Source organism: Anoplophora glabripennis, unplaced genomic scaffold (genome assembly GCF_000390285.2).
Source record: "Anoplophora glabripennis isolate ALB-LARVAE unplaced genomic scaffold, Agla_2.0 scaffold13, whole genome shotgun sequence".
In the NCBI taxonomy this organism is placed as follows: Eukaryota; Metazoa; Arthropoda; class Insecta; order Coleoptera; family Cerambycidae; genus Anoplophora; species Anoplophora glabripennis.
Window position 1 is genome coordinate 1516156 of NW_019416478.1, and position 22924 is coordinate 1539079.

At 33.5% G+C, this 22924-nt stretch overlaps 1 protein-coding gene across 4 annotated transcripts in view; it reads left to right on the forward strand.

Moving 5' to 3' along the window:
* Positions 1-22924, forward strand: part of LOC108904471 (Krueppel-like factor 7) — a 373170-nt gene that overhangs the window by 36977 nt on the left and 313269 nt on the right. The window lies entirely within an intron of this gene.

The window sequence follows — 22924 nt, forward strand, 5'->3', positions numbered from 1 at the left end:
GTTTTTGGAGCATAAGGTGACCTCAGTAATGTAAATGTTAATAACTTGATAATTACTCATTTTATGGAAGTCTAACAAGTATACATTATTTACGTAAAAAATACTAGCAAATTCAAAAACATACGAAAAACTAATATTTGTACAGTGCCGCACAATTTAGGGGGGATAAAAGCTGAAACGACACCTATCGCACGCCACTGGAAGAAGCCAATAAATGGTTTCTGCCATATTTATGCATCCTTTAAGCTAGTAAATCTGTCTGTTGAGTTTGATAAAGAAATATTAACTAATACCGGAGCTACAGGAAAAAATAGTTTATTATTTTTAAATTTCAACGCCCTGTATCTCGAAAATGAGCCGCTTTAGGACATATGTTTATTAAGTAAACTGCACTTATTTTTGGATTTTTTACATACCATATCCGTTTGTAACACCTATTCATTAACACCCTGTATATAGATAATGTTTATCGCAAATAATTTCAATAGAATTTAATTTTTTCAAATTGGCAGCGGGTTTTAGTCCCATAAGAAAAGCATAGGACCGCCCCTGCGCTGCTCACTTCCCTCGGACCCCGATATACCTCCTTAAGTAAGACAAGTAAATATATTTGAGAATAGATGGGATAATCTAAGACAGTCAATGACTTCCAACCACCATACCTCTTCAATTCTGAAACATCTCCTCCTACATCTTTCAGTACCATTGTAGACATATGACCGTCTAGAACTATGACCTCTACACCTTCTGTGGATTGGGCAACTCAAGATCTAGTGTCTTGACTCTTAAATAGTTTAATTTAATCCAAAAATTAGTCCAAATACGTCTACTGATACTTTCTCTTCATTTTTTTAAATCTTGGTATTCCATATCAGAGTTTTTAAAATATTTGATCCCATCCCTTTTGGCAAAGCTCGTTGTTTTAGCAACTTTAGTAGTCCATCCAAACATTATTTTATTTAACTTTTTGTCACTCCGGTCTTCAATTCATTTTGGTCCTAGGGCGTCAGTATGACTTCAAAAAAGTTAATGAATTCAGAGTTGGAATCCCTGTGATGACTGACGCACATCTGATATCACATCCTGCTTTCATTTTCCTTCGACAGAGGTCATCAGGTCCTGGACTACGATGAAATGGAAACTAATTTATTATTTTCGTTTCCAATCAACATTTTTATTTTACCAGTAACGCATGTTGTTAAATTATATCACTTCTCAGTTCTTTGTATTCACTGACCTTTAAAAATGCAGGATTCACAAGTGCATCCTCCCGTCAACTGTGAACCGGTGACATTTCGGTTATTTTTACAATCTCGATAAGCTCATGTAAGGCACGATCTAATTTTTTATCGGCCGCAATAATAACAAAACTGTTTCGTCGTGAAGTCACATCTTCCCGTGTACAATGGAGGTTAATAGTTTTTTATTGCCGTTTTTAAACAACGAGAATAAAGGGATAGGCTGTTCGATGTAACGCGGCGTCGTGTTATTGTCTTCGACGGCTGTAAGTGGGGTAGAAACAGAGTGGAAAAGAAAATAGTACGGTTATATCGCCCATTGGACGAATATTTAAGGCGTTTGATGAACTGAAATCATGTTAATTACTGTACCGGTAATGATTTGCTAGCAATTAATTGGTATTTGATTATTTAAAAGACCAAGTAACTCAGGTCTTTTAAATAAAAAAATATGAATACAGGTCGCTTTCTGCCACTATATCGTCATGAGTACTAAAGTTCGAAGTCTGGTGATTCTGCTGGTAATCTTGGCTATGTGGTAGATATTGTGGGTGTAATTTAATGCTGGTCGTTATTACTTTTCAAAGTACCCTGTATATGCGGAAATTAGCAGACAAATATATTCGAGGACGTTTTTTAAAAGGTTAAAAATTACTATAAAATGCATTTTTTTTCTATATCTTTAACTGTTATTATGGAGTTTAAGGGTTGATTGATTTATTCCCGAAATTTCAAGTCTTAATGCTTATAAATAAACAAGTTATGAATTTAAAAAAAAAAAACGCCATCTCGGCTAAAAATGGTCCTAGAACAATTTTTTTTTAATTCGTGAAAAATTACCAGGATTACGAATATCAAAGCGGCATTAAAAATTATTCATTCTTCGCAAAGTTATTAACGAAAAAACCTATAAACAAATTACATTATTTGTTTATACGCCGATTTGAGGTGGTTAGCCTATGAAATTACAATTTCCAATTGCATATCTTGAAAATATAAGTCAAGACGAAACAAATGAGCTCTCATAAGGCCCTTTATTATAACGCTAACAACCGCGTTTTTGAAATTGAAAAAATGCTATTTGTAATAAATAAATGCAAAATCTCGTAAACAAAAAAATGTTTTTTTATCAAATTTTCAGGGTTTCTTAGGGGTAACAAAATACAACTTTTACTGCAGTTTAGAGACGATTTATGCTCTTTTCTTCTATTTATAGCAAATTCAAATTTCCCTGGTTTTTTGCAATTATTTTAACAAATTGTTAATGGATTTTAATTTAGCAGGTCTCAAATGAAGCATTTTTTGAAAACCTATAAGTATTTGAACTTTGGATTTAACTTTTCTCGCGCACGCGACCGCTTGGCTTCCCCCACTACCACGCCGCCGTCCGCCGGACAGTTTACTTAGCGAGTACCTTCTCTTTAAAGGGCTCGTGAATCGTTAATTTTCCACTAATTTTTCAATGCAATTCACGGGAAATCGTAGTTTACGTCGTAAACTGTATTTTGCGAAAAATTCAAGTCTTAATATTTATAAACAATTGTGCTACGATTAAAAAAAAACTTATCTTGGCTCCTGTTGGTCGTAGAGGGTACTTTTTTTATTTTAAAACTGTATTTTTTGCCAGCTATCCATTGCATCTATTTTCGGTGAGATAGCGTAAATAGCAACAATGTTATTCAAATTGTTTATAAGCGAAAAACGCACGGTTTTTTAATGCACAATTTGAGGATGTTAATGTCAAAAAAACGGAGATATTTTTTGATAGGTCGCTTAATTACGTCTTTAAGATTACAATGCCGCTTTCAGAATCATGTTTGGTTGAAAATTAACGCCTGTACAAAGGCTTAAAGTTAATAACTTTTGGAGCCTCCGTTATAAACAAATAGAATTGTGCGACAACTATTGCACCTACAGCGCCCACTTTTGGCACTCTTTTGAAGTATGACAAAACCCTCAACTTGTCATAGGTTTTATAAAATTTTAACAATAAATGCGATAGTTATAAACAAATTAAAAAATGGGCACTTTTCTTGTTTTTTTTGCAATAACTTTTTTGTTTATTAATCGATTTTAATTTAACAAGTCTCATTTTATAGATAATTTTACTCCCTATAAGCTGCCTGCGAGTCACTTTTCGCTAAAATCAATGGTTTTTGCCTGCAAATTCAAAAAACTGTTTTCTTCACTTATTTGTTTAAATAGAAAAGTTAGCTAATAAAAGTTTTTGACTCACGAGATGAGAGATGTCTTGTATTACGTTTTTAGACAATTTTACAATAATATCGCGGATAGGACTTTTTTCGAGTTTCTCTTTTATTTTCGCTAATTTTCCTGGTGTAATTATAACCATTGTTTCAACAGTGATCTTGTTGTTTTAAACCGATAATTTTTGGGAAATATTATTTCTTTTTGCCTAAACCAGCGGTCTTCAAACTTTTAAGACGTGAATTCTCCTTTAAGCTCATTGCGACACTTTGTTTTTGTCGCTACGTACGTGAAAAATGATTCCTTATAAATCTCTAGTCAAAAATCAAGGAAATGGCAACGTAACCAACGCGAAGAACGCTGTGCCAGCTTTTAAGTTATACGCCGACTACTTGCACTTGCATAAATAGATAAAGCTCTTATATAGTAGCTTATACGCGTGTACTTATAAAAATAAAAAGTTTTATGAGTATAATTTTTTTTGATTTTTGTAGTAATCGATAAAATTTTAAATTTTTGACTGTCGCGGAACCCCCAGAGAGGTTGTGCGGAATCCCAGGGTTCCGCGGAACACAGTTTGAATACCGCTGGCCTAAACTAACGATTAAACCAAGTTTCAATCTGAAACGAATTACGTTTTAATTTACATGTATTACAAATTTAATTTACTGAGCTATTTGCAGTTTCCAGACTTATATTTTCTGAACGATCATTATTTTCCGAGTAAGTCAAAAATATTACTTTTCTGCTTTGATCGACGATTACTCAGCAACAAATCATCATACAGGGCTCTGGAACCACACAAATTGAATTAGGCCTTATGGTGAAATTACCAAATAATTTTTTTCCGCTGGTTTTTTAATGATTACTCAAAAACCGGTGACACTCACTCAATTCAATCCTGTTTCCTTTTTTTTTGTCTCTACGACCATTTCCCTCCAAGTTACGGCTCTTTGAAAATCACCAAATTTTGGGATTTTTTAAATATCCTTTAATTTTTGCGCCTAGTGTAGCTGGAGAAAAATGTCGAACAAATACCTAGGTCGTTCCGGTATCGCTAGATCGTCCTTTGCAGCCGTCCTCTTCGAATTTGTACGTGTACATGCACATAAATAAAATTACCGCGTCAATAAACCATTCCTTTATTGTAAATGCCCGTCGTAATTCACCGTTCACGTCCGATATAAAAATCTAGCCGCAATTAATTCCGAACATCCCACTCTGTACGAGCATCGTAGTCGTGAAAGTTCCAGTCGGTATCATCCCGGAGTGTAATATGTAGGTTCGGCCGCCTTTTAAGGTCATTTCAGCTCATCCTTACATTATTGTAATCTACATTCAAAAAGCAAAGGCATTCCCATGGCTCAAATGTCAACGCGACGACTTACCTTAAAAAATATTCATAAAGGTAACGCTCGACGGCAGCGGCGTAGGAGTGTCCCGAACGAAAGGACGAGCTCACGTGGGAAATGTTTAATTCGAAATTGGAAAAAATTGACGGCGCGGAGAAGCGTTTGTGCTAGGTCGAAGGCGGCCACGCCCGCGTTCTTGCGCAAAACTCCGTCGGATCAAATTTTACCGTTGAGAGGTTCCAGAGTCGTGTCGGTAGAAGGAAAGATGTGAGGATTTTTAAAGGTTCTAGCGATGAAATAACTCACCTGTACGGGGGAGTGGGCGGTGTATTATTACTAAGTCAGACAAGAATGAGATAAATATTCTCAGTGTTAAAAGAATTATTTCGTAACAGAATATCGCCAGAAGAAAATTATGCGTGTAAAATGTAAAAAGTTGGTCTTAAATTCTGAAATTGATTTTTATTTTTCGGTGTATCCAGGAATTGAAACGAGAGAAAACTGTTTTTATTTTTCGCTTTATGAGAAAAATAATTCTTATTAAAAATTTGCTTGTGTTTAAATGTACAAAAATTTTGTTTGAAGTTGTCCGGAATATACAGGGTGTCCCGCATAAGAACCGACATAGGGCAGGTGCATGTATGGGTATACAAAATATTCTAAATTAACCAAACTTACCTATATACAAAGTTGTACCCCCAATGTGGGGCCCTAAATTTCGAAAAAAATTAATATTTCTACAATATTTTACCGCAGAAGAACCTTTGGTGCATGATTTAGGTTTATTACTTCTTCTTTGACTATGGTTTAAAGTTAATTGAAGTACTACAAGGTGTTCATTGGGAATGACTCATCCAACTTTTTTTCCATTGACCGAATTGAAAAATAATATTAATTCACAACAGAATTTAATTTTAAAAATTTTTTTACTCTTGTTAAATTTTAAAAAACTCTGGTCTTCAAGAAAAACCGTATTAACTGAAACAAGATTTTAACAGTGTTTATTAGAAAATAATCGAAAAGTCAGTAGTAGGCAATGAATTTATCTTTCAAACTTGTCAGTTAGTAATAAAATTATTTTATTTCAACAATTGCCTCTGATTGTTGTTAATTATTGTTGTTATTTGTGTTTTTACTTAAGGAGGTTTATTGGGTACGGAGGTACGTCTATAGTTTAACTAGAGTTTTTGTAGATTCGCTAGTGACTAAAGTAGTAAGCCTTTAGATTTGGCAACGTTGCACTTGGCTGGCGTGCTCTGCTCGACGTTCGCTCGCTCCCGTTCGATCATTCTGTTTGTTTGGACGCCTGCGAATTTCAAATAATACGCTATGTCGAGACCGCTATCACGCATATGGAGGCTAAGTTAGTCAACGACAGCAGTTTGAAGGAGAATTATTATAAATTATGTATCTTACAAGTACCTAATAGATTTCTACAAGCTGTCATACGGTTCTTTGGATATCTTTGTTGCGTATTCTACGTGGAACGACCAAAAAAATCTGCATTCTCATAAGACTCTACTAAATCGTGAAAAATAATTTTATTAATATCTCGTCTCTTAGGTATCCAAACAAGTCAGATATTTATTTTAAGGATTTTCTTCATATTAATAAGCTTATATTAATTGTTTTATGAATATTTGTTCGTCAATTCCAAATCAGATAAACCTCATTAATACAATATTGGCTTATTTAAAAACTACTTGTTTTCTTTTTGTTAGGAGAGAAGTGAAGCAAAATTTATTTGGCCAATTGTCAAATTTGAGAGATAAAGCCTACTACTGACCTTTTGATTATTTCCTAATGAACAATGTTAAAATCTTGTGTCAGTTAATACGGTTTTTCTTGAAAACCATAAAGTTTTTTAAAATTTAACAAGAGTAAAAAAAATAAAATTCAATTCTGCTGTGAATTAATGTTACTATTTTTCAATTCGGTCAATGAAAAAAAAGTTCGGTGCAATTTTAGGGGTGAGATATCCCAATGTACACCTTGTAGTGCTTCAATTAACTTTAAATCATAGTCAAAGAAGACCAGTAATAAACCTAAATCATGTACCAAATTTGGTTCTTCTGCGGTAAAGTGTTGCATAGATATTAATTTTTTTCGAAATTTAGGGCCACTTTGGGATCTAATAACTACTCAGGAGTGCAACTTTGTATATAGGTAAGTTTGGTTAAATTACAATATTTTGGACACCCCTAGATGAACCTGCCTTGGTCGGTTCTTGTGCGGGACACCTTGTATAGGATTAAGAAATTATAGAAATATATACTAATTTTATCTTAAAACTCAATAATACACTATGGGAATTAAGAAACATATAAATGACATAGAGTGTCCTACGTCTTAACCATGGATTAAAAAAAAGTTCCAATATCACATGCAAATAAAACTTATATAAAACATTTATACTTTTGTCTTTGAATATTTTGTCGACATCTGTCAAAAAAACATATTTTAATCATCAATTATTACTTGCAATTGCATTTGTAAGGGTGATTTCCGCCATACTATCACTCACCGTAGCAATATTTTCGGCTGAACGTCCAATACGAGGCCTGACTGTTTTTTTATTATCTGCAACCGAACCTGTTTATTCAAATTTGACAATTAATCTTTCCAGAGTTGTTCCGTTGGGGGCGTTCCTTCTACCGAAAATTCCACGTGATTTTCGCACAGTCTCAGCTACACACTCTCCGTACTTATAATGAATCTTCACACGCTCATCCGTCGTATAGCGTCATTCATTTTGTTTAACCGCAAATGTTTACTACAGCATGTGACTACTGCACAATGCTGCAAACTCTTCATATGGTGCTTTTTGACAATAAATGGTGTAAATTACTTATACGAGTATTTGCCATTATGTACTTAACTTATTCTTGAGATATAGGTATACTTAGGTAAATTATTTTTTTTATGTAGACGGAACAGCAACCAAAAGTTTCACTAATTTAGTACCATCTTAGTAAATAATTTACATTTATTAGATTTTCGGAAGCAATTCCCCAATGATGTTGAATTTTAAACTATGATAAATTAGTTTAAACAAATATTGGACGTATTTTTGTGAAAGGTTTATATTAAATGATCTAATAATAATTAATTTTTTTTTCAAAATTGGGTTTAGACAGTTTTAAATACCAATCAGTGATAAAAGACTATAATGTGCCAAATTGTCTTTAAATTTGCTAAAGAGAAAATGTTTTTTCTGCTCTCCTCTACAAAGTCTACTTAATTTTTCGAAAATAAAAATACGCTGCAAATTAATCATACGCCAATTTGGTTTACCAAAATTCCAAATTTCAATTTAATAATGTTTTGTTATTTTATCACCAGTATGTTTTATTTATTTATTTACAGAAAGGCAGTTACTTTTTTGCAGAGACCACAGTAACCAAACAAATTTGTAATGCATCAATTATACAAGTCATTTAAAAACTTCCTATCTCAAAGCTTAATACCAACTAATTATTATTCGATAAGGTCTCCCATATATTTATTGCCACTGATAATGAAACGAGGTACAAAATATCCAGTTCTCGTCATATCATAGTATTTTAAAGAGACGCGTAAGGTTAACTTGTGAATCGAGTTCTGCAAGCATATTTGTGTAAGGTAGATTGATATTAAACCTTATACCTATTCCTATTACATCCATAATAAATTTCTGATAAGATTTCATATTTATTATGTACTCGTATAGCAAAACCCGGATATGTTTAATACCGACAGGGGCGTACATTAAATTTATTGTAATGGGATCGATTCTCACTGTTTTATATTTTTCACAATTACACCACTTAGTGGACTAGCTCTGATAAAGGCAATAGAGTAATAGATTTGACACTTGCGTTTGTGTGGATCATGACATTCTACTGAAAAAGTGGAGTGGAGTATGTGGTCAAATTATTAACATCCTAGCCAGCAAGTTGAAAATAATTTGTATTTTTTTTTTGGTGTAAGATTTTCTCACTAAATGTTGAATTAGGAGTAGACCAGGGCGGATTTGTCGAAATAGCCCACTGCTTGGATGTAAGAGGGGGCAAGCTAATTTTTGCTGGAATGCGTTCAATACAACTCACATAAAAGTGTAAGATCCCTAGATTTGGGCGAGGGCGAGATCCGGAACATTTTCAAAATTGCAAAAATATTTAAAAATTTAAAAACATAACTATTTTATCTGAGTTTTTTACTTATATTTTGGAACCTATGCATTTTGGAAGAATATTGGAAAGGAAAAAACGTTGTAGATGTTGAAAATTAGCAATAATTGATGAAAAAATGCAAAATCAAGTTTTTTGGATAATTTTTTAAAAATATTTTAAATGCTCCTAGGGCATTTTAATTTTGGTAAAAACAACTTTAGAGTATAATAAAACAACACACCAAATTTGGTTAGAATCGGTTTGATAGTTTTCGCAAAATAATTTTTTGACGAAAATTTTGAAAAAAAATTTTCGAATTTTCAAATTGTTGCACAGCCTCAAATAAAGCATCTAAATACTTGAAAATTTTTTCACATAGAAAAGACCGGTCAACGTTTCAAATAGTTTTTGAAAATTTTAAATCGGTTGATTAGGACGGTCACAGTAAATTTTTAAAGTTAACACTTTTTTTATTTTTAAACAATTAGATTACATTTACCAAATTGCAATTAGTTTTTTTTTTCAAAAATTATAATTTTAAAGTACTCGGAAAGACGCTTCTTTTTTAATAGTATATTACGTAATAAGTGTTGTAAAAAGCATTTTACGCACGAATGGAAATGACGACGCGACGCCGCGTAGCGGCGAGTGCGTAATTCTGTGAGTGCATAATTGCATTACACCACGTATTACGTACTATACTTTACCTACGACCACTACTGTACGGTAAAAAAATTTTGCGATTTTTTTACTGTACGTAATAGGAATCTTACATTGATCGCAGACGGTGTGTTTTTAAGTATTTACAGTAGTGGTCGTAGGTAAAAAAAGTTAAATTCCGTTTATTGGTTCTCAAGATATAAGCGGTCAAAATTTATCGGCATTTACCATTAATTTATAAACAACTTAGCAATAATCTTTGATCTAGTGGCTTCGTTTTTCCGAGTTCTAAGCTGGAAAAATTTTCATATCTATAAGTTATCGGCAACATAGATAAATCAGCAGAAACGCTGTAGCTCGCATGCGCGAAAAGTGACTAAAAACACGAGATTGAATTCGGAGGTTCAAAATGCGAAGGTACGAAAAAAATTACATTATCTCGGCTTCTAATGGACCAAATTCGATCTTTTTTTTAATCCGATGTCCCGCGAGCCAAGGAATTCGAGTATCGTAATGCCAACTGTCTAATTTGCACATGTGTTGTTATTAACAAAGTTTATTATGTATGTATTAAATATACTGTATATTTACCCTATGGTATTGCATTTTTTCAATGAAAAAATTTGTTTACGTATATATTTCAACACTCTGAATATGAATGTATTTAGTTATAATTATTACAATTAAATAATTTTTATTTAAACAAATTAAAAAAAAAATTGGAAATTAATTTTATTGTTAAATACAAATAAAATTAAGAAAAAATAGTACTTAAAAATAATAATTTTTGAAAAAAAACTAAATTGCAAATTGATAAATGTAATCTAATTGTTTAAAAATAAAAAGAGTGTTAACTTTAAAAATTTACTGTGACTGTCCTAATCAACCGATTTCAATTTTTCAAAAACCTCTTGAAAGGTTGAGCGGTCTTTTCTATGTGAAAAAATTACCAAGTACCTAGATGCTTTGTTTGAGGCTGTGCAACATTTTGAAAATTTTTTTTCAAAATTTATTTCAAAAAATTATTTTGCGAAAACTGTCGAACCGATTTTAATTAAATTTGGTGTGTTTTATAATACTCTATAGTTTTTTTTAGTAAATTTTTTTTTTTTCATCAATTATTGCTATTTTGCAGCATAGGTAATAAATTTAAACATTTTTAACATACAGTTTTTTGTGCAAAATTCAATTCTAAAACTTTGTTTCCTCTTCAATATTCTTCCAAAGATATATTAATTTGCAATTTTTTTGTAGTAGTAAATAATTAATTAAACTTAGTTATTCAATTACAAACAATTTCTGGCTGGTTTATCCAACAATGTGCATTATTACATTAACAGTAACACGTGTGCAACATTACTTACCAAATTAATGAGATCATTTACCATAAACTTAATAGACCAAATTAACAACATAGTAAAGCAGCTTAATTGGCCCCGAACGCAACGATAAACGCTACGTTTCCAGTTTTTTCCAGCACGCCACTGCGTTATTTATTGCAAGAAAGATGCACAGCCTGCTAGCTGATTTACATAAGACCATGCCCCACTTAAAAATATCTATTTCAGCTATCTTGGTTGGTTCTTCGGTGTTGCAACTTTACGCGATTTTTATGCGGTGTACATCATCATCCTTAGCGTTTCTGTTAAGACAAAGGACGCGGGATTTTCTGTTAAAGCGGATTTTTACGACTCTCTGCCGTAACTCAGATAGGGATCTGTAGAATTATATTGCACGACTTTATTGTTTATTGTAAGGGGCCGTAAGTGGTGCCATTTCTCTTTTCCCGCGTCTGTATCGAAATTTTTCGCGCATTAAAAATGGAAAAACGTCCCTTTTCCCTATTTGTTATTTTATCGGTAAAAGACAGCGTATAATTTGCTAGCACAAATGTTATAGTTTAAGTCGTTATATTTAAGTTTGTTCAAGGCATTTAGGAAATGCTTTAGTTAAGGATTTAAAATATACAGGGTGTTGTAGAAATATTTTGAATGTACAGGACCCTTACAAATCAATTTTGTAAAAAAATCAAAAAGGGCAGTTCGAAAATGATTTAAAAATACACTTCTGCACGGCACTGGAAACTGGCCCACTGTAAAACCTGACCTTGCGCAAGACAAAGCACACAGTCGGCGAGCAGCACGGCGGCGAAACACGGACATAAAATTGAAAGAATTTCTTTCTCGAGGAAAGAAAGAAATAAAATTTTATAATACCTATTTTATATCAGCCAATTCAACTGCTTTTGCTGCTATTATTATTAATTAATAAAATTAATTTGTGGTTTTAACTAATAAAATAATTTGAATACTTGATGTTACACCAACTATTCAAAATTTTTCTATGGTGAAGCAAGACAAATGTTGTCTTGCTTCACCGAGTTGCTATACACGTAAGCCATTTTTGACACTTGAAAAACTAATGTAAACACTATCGCAAAAACGTTAATACTAAAATCGGATTTCAGTATTCGGAATTGCCTGGGGCTCGATGTGCACAGCACACAACGTGAAGGACGCTAAAGAATACAGTAGCCCAGCGATGTAAGGATTGAAAATACTACAACTTCAATATCTTTCTCGGAAACTATAAGGATTTTACAAAAAATTTGTTGACGATATTGACCTCAATTTTTATAACTCCATATATTCCCAATTTTTTTTGGAATTTGTGAATTACCCTGTATTTCGATTTTCTTAAGCAAAATATTACGTTTCCTGTTTTGGTAGAATTTAAATTTAGTTTATTAGAAATAAACCAGTTCAGATTGACGGGCCTTTTCTATTAAAGAATCGGATAAGTAAAACCGAGAGTAAAACTGTATAATTCACATGGTAGGTAAATCGTTGACATAAATTAAGAAGAGAACCAGCCCAAGATCTGATCCTTTGGGTACGCTTGTTTTAACATCTAGATCTGTTGATGTATTACTAATGGCATACAGGATGTCCCCGTTTTAAGTGACTTAAGGGTAACAGATAATAAAAAAATATATTTTAAGCAGAAAGCAATATCCGGAAACATTTAACAAAAAAGATACAAGGTATGAAAGGTATACTAAAAAAAGTTTTTATTTCTTTATTTCCAAATTTTATTTTTTTTAGGTTTTAAACCAAATTTTGAACATTTTGGACATGAAATAGAATAATATTATGTTTCTACCTCTAGGTACCTATGGCAGAGTTATAGGTAAAATTAATTCAGCAAAAAAAAACATTCTAACTCATAAATTTATTAAGCTATATTGCCATATCTGCGATAAAAATAGTACATATTGTGTTCAAAATGATGTCCTTCACTAGCTATGCACAAATTTACTCTTCTATGCATACCTTCATACAGATTTTGCAGCTGTTCTATTTTTAATTTCTCGAATAATTGTTGCTTCTTATTCTTCGATGTCGTGCATTGATGTTTTAAATATAGCATTCTGCAGATATCTAATCAAAAAATAATCTAAAGTAATTGGATCCGGTGATTTGGCTGGCCATAACCTTTGACTAATTAGTCGACTATCATATAATTCTTCCAAAAACTGAATCGTTGTTCTTGAAGTACGTGTGTTTGTCCCATCTTGTTGAAAGTAAACCATCATCATGTAATTACGCTAAAAATTAAGGGTTCGATATATTTTTGCATTTATAGATTTATAAAAGTCCAATAAATTATTATTCATGTTTTAAGTCACTATACAATGCTGAAGAAAATTTAATGTAACAGCTAAAAATTGTCAAAAAAATTATAAGTTTTAAGTTTTAAAACAAGTTACCAATTTTAAATAAAATCAACTGTAAAATTATACAGAGTGATTCACAACTTATCCAAAAAAATTTGGGAATAGAAAAAAAAATTGTTAAATTGTAGTACATTCAACCATTACATAGCTGGACAACTGTAGTTTCTAGCGTTATTCGCAATACGCCTGGAGAGCCACGTGGCCTCAGCGACCCCGAATACTGAAATCCGATTTTACAATCCTCGTTGCATTAGTGTTTATTGTTATCTGTGGTGTTTACAATAGTTTTTTAGTAGTTAGTGTCAAAAATAGCTTGCGTGTATAGCAACTTGGAGTTGATCGATATTGTTTTAATTTATGGTGAAGCAGGACAACATTTTGTATTATGGTGAAGCATTTGTGTTAAGGTGAAGCAAGACAACATTTGTGTTGCTAGTTAGAAACTGAGTATGTGTTTACACGTCGGTGGATAAAATTTTGAACAGTTGTTGTAACATCAGTTATGTTAAGCAGTTGAATTTACTGATATAAAAGAGGTGCTATAAAATTCTATTTATTTCTTTCCTTGCGAAAGTTTTTGTCCGTTTTTATCACACTTTGCCGCCATGCCGGTCGCATTGTGCGAGGTTAGGTTTTACAGTGTATAAATTTCCAGAATTGCCCTTTTTGATTTTTTCTTTACAAAATTGTATTTGTAAGAGTCCCTTGTACATCCAAATTTTTTTTTGGATAAGTTCTGAATTACTGTATACGTTAAAATTATTTTTAAAGAATTTAGTTTTATTATTTAGAAGTTTTATTTTAATGAAAATTTATATTTAATAATTCTCTCTTCAAATCTTCTGACAATAGCACTTTTGCGGTTTCAAAAAATATCATATTCCATTTTTGCATTTGGAAATTCTATGGTAAATAGCTCAGTGCAGGATTACAAAGAGTATGTCCATGACTCGTCTTCATTTCGAGATCTACTTCGAAAATGAGCCATTACAATAAAAGCGCCTGGTTCCGGAGCAAACGGCATAATGCGATCTGGAATAAAAATATTACTAACCTTCAAAATTTTGTTAGCAACTCACCATTAATGCCACGAAGTGCCAAAGAGTTTAACATTGAAAACAACTGATTGGTTTGAAAAAAGGAAACAATAAAAAGATGGCACAAAATGAATTCAAACGATAAAAGACACGAACGACGGACACCACCAACATTGTGAGCTATGAATCCATAAGTAAGATAATCGTGTGATTATTTTTTATACATTTCGTACAATGCCTTTAGCTTAGAAGTAGTTTAAAGGTTTAGAAATTAACGTTAGACAAAACCCAAGTTCCGCAGACATTAAAATGCCGCTGAAGTCGTCCCGTACACGAGCACTTGGCGGAGCTTGCGTGCCAGATAGGCATCGCGCGGGCATATCTCGGAACGAGACCTCTCCGAGGGCGTAAACCGGAAGTGTTAAATAACAATGAACCTGCGCTGCTTCAATTGCCACCCACATTTCCGCCGGGTGACTCGGCAAATGACGTTGGGCGTCTTTGTCTGACTCGCGCCGGAGACGGTCATTTGCTCGTGTTTCGATTAGAGTAATAGGCCGGGCGAGGCTGGACGCGAACGTTATTAATTATAATCGCGCGATAAAAGATCGCTGCTCTCCAGTAACACCTCTGCGGAGTGTGTCGCCTTCGTCCTGTTCGTTTTCTCCTTAACTCTGATGGTCGTGTTGTTACCACTGTCGTGGACGTGGTATAGTCGAGATTAAAAAAAAAAGATAACGTTGACAGTGATTCAAAAAATGTTTGAAACAACACATTTTATACAGGGTGTCCCACCGGGAACTGCGTCGATCGATGTCCAGGAAGGTACTGCCCCGAAGAATTTGAAAATTTGGCAACATGGCAATGTCCCTGGGGCGAATACAACTAAAATATCTAGAACTCTCCAGTACATCCGGTTATACCGGAAGTCGACACCAACTTCGTTATTTTAAATAGGACAGCCTATATTATTGCATTTTCGTATTCTACGTGAAAGAGTGACCGCAAAATCCGCCTGTTTTTGAGACTTTGACAAAGGCGACAGGAAAAATCCTAAAAATATTCTAAAAATATCAAAAAATTCGTCATGAAAAATGAAAATGAGCATCACTTTAAGTTTTTCGAAAATTTTCAAAAAAATTAACATTAAGAATCATCAACAGTTCTAAAACCCCAAATATTTCTATGTTGCTATCAAAGTAATATTATGACAATTAGAAGTTATTCATGTGTCAAACATCAAGTATGATAATAATTAAAAAATTTTTTTATTTTTTTTCACCTTATTTACAATTTTTGTATATAGTTGGGAGATGATTTTACCCCTTTAGAGGGATGATTATTTTTTAAAATGATTGTTAATGTATGGGAGTACTTGTGTATAAATTATTCTAATGAATGTATTTCGAAACATAATTTTTTTCATGCATTATAATAATTATTTTATGTACTTTGAAGCCGATGGTTGAACTTAGGGGTGGTTTTACCCTCATTTAGGGGTATTTTCCTCCGGATCTAGTCATTCCGGGTTATTAACGGTTCAATTATCACGTATAAAAGAAAAAGAAAAAAAATTTAACTTTTAATATATTTTTCGCGTTTTTAGGCGTTTAGGGGATGATTTCACCCCTTTAGGGATATTATAGGTTGATTTTCAATCCGCACAAGACTGTATCAAATACGAAATTAGATATTTTCACGTTCATAATATTATTTTGATAACTTAGAAATATTTGAGGTTTTACAACTGTTGATGATTCTTAACTTGTTCACTTTTTTGTCTTTTCGAAAATTTTCGAAAAACTGAAAGTGATTCTCATTGAGTATTTGGATATTTTTAGGATTTTCCCTGTCGCCTCTGTCAAAGTCTCAAAAAACAGGCGGAAAAATGGCTTTTTTGCGGTCACTCTTTGAGGGTCACTTTATTAAATATTCGCAATACCTAGGACTTCTATTAATATTTATAGAAAAATTTGACAGATGCAAGGGTCCGCGGAGATGCTAGTAACTCTTTTCAGGAGCATGATGTCAAGTGGATTTTTGGTACCTGTAAAGGGCGTAGGTAACACTACATTATGGTATACCAACAAATTAAAACATTTAATACTAGGTGTTTCATTTTTGCTGTTACATTTTGATAACTTCAAACAGCTATAACTTTGTTAACTTAAATGGAACAACCTATATTTTTATACTCTGTCGTATACAGATTGAAATTTCCTTTCAAATTATATAATCATTGTTTGGGTTGCCGTTGCTACTTTTACATATATTTTCTATTCTTTGGACAGTTTTTCTCGTATCAGACCTGTTGTCAAATTGGTCATGACCAGAAACACTCCAAAAACAATTGAAATAACATGACATTTGTTAAGTTAGTTGTCAAATTATTGTTGTCTGTAATGGTTTTTGCTGAAAATTTAAATAAAAATGCCTGGGGATCGTTTAAATCATACTAATGAGGATTCTTTTAATTTGTTTGTTATTTATGGAAAATGTGACAAAATAATTACAAGAACATGTAGAGAATCTGCTGTTTTTTTTCATCTGTCAAATTTTTTCTTTAAAAGTTATTATCTAAAAATCTATATCCCCTAGGTACAGGGAATATTTAATAAAGTGACCTTCAAATTTCACGTAGAATCCGAAAATGCAATAATATAGGGTGTCCCATTTAAAATAACGAAGTTGGTGTCGACTTCCGGTATAAGCGGAAGTGCTAGAATGTTCTAGATATTTTAGTTGTATTCGCCCTAGGGATATTGCCATCTTGCAAAATTTTCAAATTTTTCGGAGCAGTAGTTTCCTAGATATCGATCGACGCAGTTCCCGGTGGGACACCCTGTATATTTTTGAAAAACAGCTAAAGTTCGAGTCAGATGATTTGCGAAATGCTATTTAGGTTTTGTCTTTTCCATAACTAATTTGATGTTATACTCATGCAAAGCAAGTCTTAGCAGATTGTAAGTCTTAATTATATGAGGTAAATACACAATGAATTTCCCCTGTAACCATACGTAGCTCCATCCTAGAGCTTCTTAGCAGTGACAATGGCTCCTTCTTCCGAATAGTAGATAGTTTATCCTTGTTAGACTTCAATCTCCTCCTTCTGGTAGCAGATAGTAAACAGGTTGTCTTCTGCCACGCTAGTACTACTAATTGTAAGTTTCCTGATTTAGTGTCTCTGTCTTCAATAAATCCGCCATCATCTTCGCTGATTTTTTAAGAATCTCTTGGCTTGCCTCTGTCTACCGTTTTACAAGCAGCTAGCAAGGAAAATTTCAGCCCTTGTAGAGCTTAAGATGAGTCTTTTCTGTTTGAATTTGACCAGTGCGAGTCGATTTTGATTCAGAGAAAACCTCGTTTTTCATTGTCGATTCTGAAGAGTGCAAAACACGTCTTCTGTCATAAGTATTCCAAATTCTAATTAATAACATTTTCTAGCCCTTGAATGAAGACTAAACTGTTTTTAGGTTGTTGGAATCAATTGTCGTTGTCAGCTGTCACGCTGTCTTTTTTTTTCGTTGTCAACACTTTACCGCTAAAATGGCGCAAAATTCAAATCTTGAATGAAAGAGACACCCGATGTAAAATGCTAAAATAATTCATTTATCGTGGCTTTAAGTTTAGACCAAACCTGTCCTCATGACCAATATCCTTTTTTGTCTTCTGATGTTCCATTTGCTGGTTTGGATTTATTGTTAGACCTTTCCTCCACTCACCTTGACTGTCGACTGTCTTCCTTTTTAGTCCTCTTCGGTGAAGCTACGAAGCTGAATGCTATAATTCTACTTGCTGCTTGTGTGTATTTATGCATACTTAACAAACAATTGACAAGGCGGAAAATGTGATAATTACTAACATTATCCAGTAGGCAGCAATTAACATTCAAGGAAACAGAAGACAAACGTAAATCACTGATTTCATTGAATTAATCAGTAGACCAAACGAATTTCAATGACAAGGCAATCTCGATGTAAGTGAGTTGTAAGTGAAGACAGTTTTTCAATTAATTTAACCAAATTGTATACGTAAAAGTTGTATATATTTTTTATATATTTATCTATTAAGAAATCGTGCTTCATGGCAACGCCTGCTTGACAAAAAAGAATGCTAAATTTTACCATAACCATCGCGGGAAATTAAGACATATTAATTTTGCGTGTAATAGTACGACATTACGGCATAACCACGGTGGGTATCCCAGCATATCATAAACCGCATGTCTCCGTTTTGACATCGTAGATTTTACGTATGCTCACTGGTTTCCTCATTTCGAAGACTTTTAGCCGTCGCAATTATGATTATTTTGCCATTAACTTCGCCCAGAGCCTAGCATTAAGCTTAGATCGTGTAACTGGGCGTGTCGTTTGATAAACGTGCGAACCGTTTCTTCTATACGCTTTTATAATTTCTTCAAAACCGTACGATGAGAGTACCCAGAGTGTATTCTATTAGATTTTATGACACCTGATGGCTACATTGAAATAGTTAGCATATGACAATGCTGAAGCGCGGTTTGATCTTTCGCATAAGTGTAGACACCTCGAGGTACTTAGTAACTGTTATTTTATTTAAAGGTAAAACTAACTCAATTCTAAAAAAAACTCATTAAACGATGTTGTATGTTGGTACTCTTTAATAAAACGAAATTATCTGCTATTCTTTTTTCCAGTAACACACGTCAACATTTGATCTAGGAACAATCGTCAGAAGTACATATGGGTTTTTTGGGTCGCTGGTCACGAATCCGAGGCCGGTTAAGCTCCATCACATCAGGTTCAAAGTGATTTGAAGGTCAAATCAAGAAATGACCTCCAAAAAATCTGACAAAAATTCATGCTTATGTTTTAGAGATCACTGAACCCGAATCCGAGGTTTGTTTACCCCTACGATACACCTTAGAGGTCATTCAAGGTAATTTCAAGGTCATTCATGCAGTATTTTGGATAGAAAAGTTAAAATCAGTCTGAAAAAATCTGAAAAAATTCGTCTGAATGTTTTTGAGGTCACCGAACGTGAATACAAGGTTATTTAAGCTCCATCACGTCAGATTCAAGGTGATTTGGAGGTTAAATTTAGAAAAAGTTGTGTAAAAAAATTTAAAATGTGTATTGAAGTGTTTTCGGGGTCACGGAGTTGATCTGGAGGTTATTAAAGGCCTTCAAAGAGTTTCCATCTGTCTACGTATAACCATCTACAGGTTTGTATGGAGATATAGTCTCTTTTTCTGATGGTTTACTTTCGTTCTACTATTCTGATTAAGAAAGTTGATCTAAACTCATTTTCAATTTGACCATCAAATGACCTTGTCCCTAAAATTTTAACACAAGACAACCGACCCCAAATTTGAAATCAGCAAACCACAAAACCTCCGTAACGTTTTTTCAAATTTTTTTATCACCTTTTTCCAGTATCACCTTGAACGTCCTCTGAATGACCTCGGGACAATAGGTAAGTCCTTGTAGACGAAAATAACAGCGAATTCGAACTTAGTCAATCCAACATCACTTTACTGTATCTTTTCTGATTTTTTACAAAACTTTTCTCGATTTGACCTTTAAATCACCTTGAACCTGACGTGATGGAGCTTAAATAACCTTGGATTCGCGTTCAGTGACCTCAAAAACATTCAAACGAATTTTTTCAGATTTTTCAGACAGATTTTAACTTTTCTATCCAAAATACTTCATGAATGACCTTGTAATGACCTTGAATGATCTCTAGGGTGTATCGTAGGGGTAAACAATCCTCTAAAACATAAGCCTGAATTTTTTCAGATTTTTTTGGAGATCATTTATAAGCATGAATTTTTTCAGATTTTTTGGAGATCATATCTTGATTTGACCTTCAAATCACCTTGAACCTGATATGATGGAGCTTAACCGACTCAAAAAACCCATATTTACCATAGTCACTTCTGACGATTGTCCCTAGATCAAATGTTGACTTGTGTAATAAATAATCAGACAAATATTCCAAATATTTTTAAAATGTCTACGATTTAAATTAGCTTATCACTTTTTATGTGAAGTAATAACAAGCTCAATCGCATTTTCTTTATTGCTTATGAATTATGTTTATGGTAGTGTCGCTAGCTTGAATTAGGTCCTGTTGTCTATTGAATATTTTGTTAAGTTTAAGCAGTTTACGGATAACAAACATGAAAATTCTTAAAAACTAAATAAGATTACTGAGAATATATTTTTGTAACATAAAATAAAGGGTGTTCCAAAAGTAACACAGGATTTGAATAGTGCGGCATTTTCATTCCAAAGAGTTGGCAGCATTGTGCACAAGTTGTAGTAAACAAGTCGTTGTTAGACAAAATGGAACGTTATACGACGAATGAGCGAGTGAAGATTATGGAAATTAATTTAAAATACTGAGAGTATGTAGCTGAGACTGTTTGTTGACCACTGTCGATCCATGACAGTATCATATTGTAATTTTTACCTTTTTTTTAACGTAGTTTTCAATATATTTTACGCTGATACATGTATATTGTTCACACTTCATTTAGTGTGCCTGTTTCATGTACTGGGGATGAAAAAAATGTCCAACAAAATTTTCTACCTCAACGTGTTTAACGCTAGATGTCAAGGATACCAGTGGCGGCTCGTGACATTGTGAGTAGGTGAGGCCCGTGGCTTTTTAATAGGTGGGCAAGAAAGGAAAAAAAGGTCTTGCTTTGTTGTAAGGAAATTGTTTTTTATTTACTTTAAATTAATACCTGCCTTGTATTTATCCTTAAAGCCTTTGTACTATCCCTCACACTGACATCAGACACTGACCGCGTACTACGCGACGCGTACATTAACCGCGACGGCGCGAACTGAAACATTAAAGTGTAGGCAACTTTGAGCCGGCCTCAGTTCCCTCCTAAATCACGTTATTTTAACCGCCTCGCGTGGAGGGGGAACTGTAGCATATTGCAGGTACATGTGACGCGAATACAAGCAAAGAATTTCTGGCCTCGCTGTAGTGGCGAGCGGCGAGATATTCAATATTTAAACAATTATTTTATACTGTTATTTTGATTTTTGTAATAGGTAAATGGAAATTAGTTTATCTAACTGTTTATTTAGGTTAATAGAATAATGGTATTAAAACATACTGTGTGAGGGCCAAATTTTACAGTGAGGTCCGGCCTCAGTTGCTTCATACGACGAGCCGCCATGGAATGATACACAGTTGAGGAATGACTCGATGAACTTTCTCAATATGTCACTTTACCGTGAACTGTTGACCAGTCCTCCATAGGCGTAGCATCCTGAATTAGGGTATAAGATAATATAATTCCTGGGCTTCGTTTTGTGAGCGCCAATATCTTTTATTTTCATGGGAACATAATAAGAATTTTTAGCACAGATCATAATATCACTAGCCTTAGATTCTGTTTTAGCCATCATTAAGATTGACCTCAAACGTACAAGCACACGCAAGTGCATATCGCGTAACGTTCGCGCAATTCGACTACACTACTTTCTCGAAATCACCCGCTGATTTCTGTCTAAAAGATGGAACTAATTAATCGAGTTTTTAACAGCACTTACTTATTTGGCTAATCTAACAGTACAGTGTATTAAAAATTAATCAATAACTTCGGTACCATTCAATTAACCAAGACATTTAAAAGCTCATCTTTCGTTTTTGACGAATTTTGAAAGCACTTTGCCCGGCTATATTTCATCCGAACTACCCGAGTAGCAATTAATCATATATTTGGGGAATGTACAGGATTTTTTAATTAATAAACCGCGCGATACAATAGAGGATCTGTCAAATATTAATAGATGGAATATGGGCCGCGTGTGTATATATGGAATATAAATCAAGCTTTATTACTAACAATCTATAGGTAGATTATTGTATATAAGCGTATAATAATTAACTTTGGCCGGTTTTTATCGTTTCCAATACCGAACGTGACGGTTTTTATAATTAAACTTTCATTATGACCTGGACATCTAGAAATCAAAATAAATTGCTTGTTTAATAAATCTCATTTTTTGACCTAAGGTCCCAAGAGGAATACGTAAGTTTTATTTCGTTGGCGGTGCTGATGCGATTTAATTTCTCTTTGAGATATTTTAATCGTTCTCTTTTTTGCAGGGAGGGGCGGTACACGAATATAAAAGGTGAATAGAAATATTTTTCAAAGTGCTTATTATTATTTTGTATTCTAATAATAACGAATTTAGTGAATGCAAATGTACAGAATGGACTTTAGGAATAATTTATAATTTAATTTATGATTTCCTTAAGAGCAGTTAGATGCTTCAAATTAACGGATACGTTGCTTCATATGATCCCAAGATTATTCTAAAGCTAGTGTCGCGGATTTATGTCGGTCGGTGGTCGGTATTCTGTCATGGCCCCACGTAGGGCGCCATGATTGGATTTTGTTCGATTTGGTTAGCTCTCGGTGGAGTTGACCTACTCTCATATCCTTTTAGTATCATGAGAGGGTGGTAAACCCTCATAAAGGGGTTCCCAGGACTCTCATGCATCCCCTTTTAGCGTTAGCTCTTGGGACCAT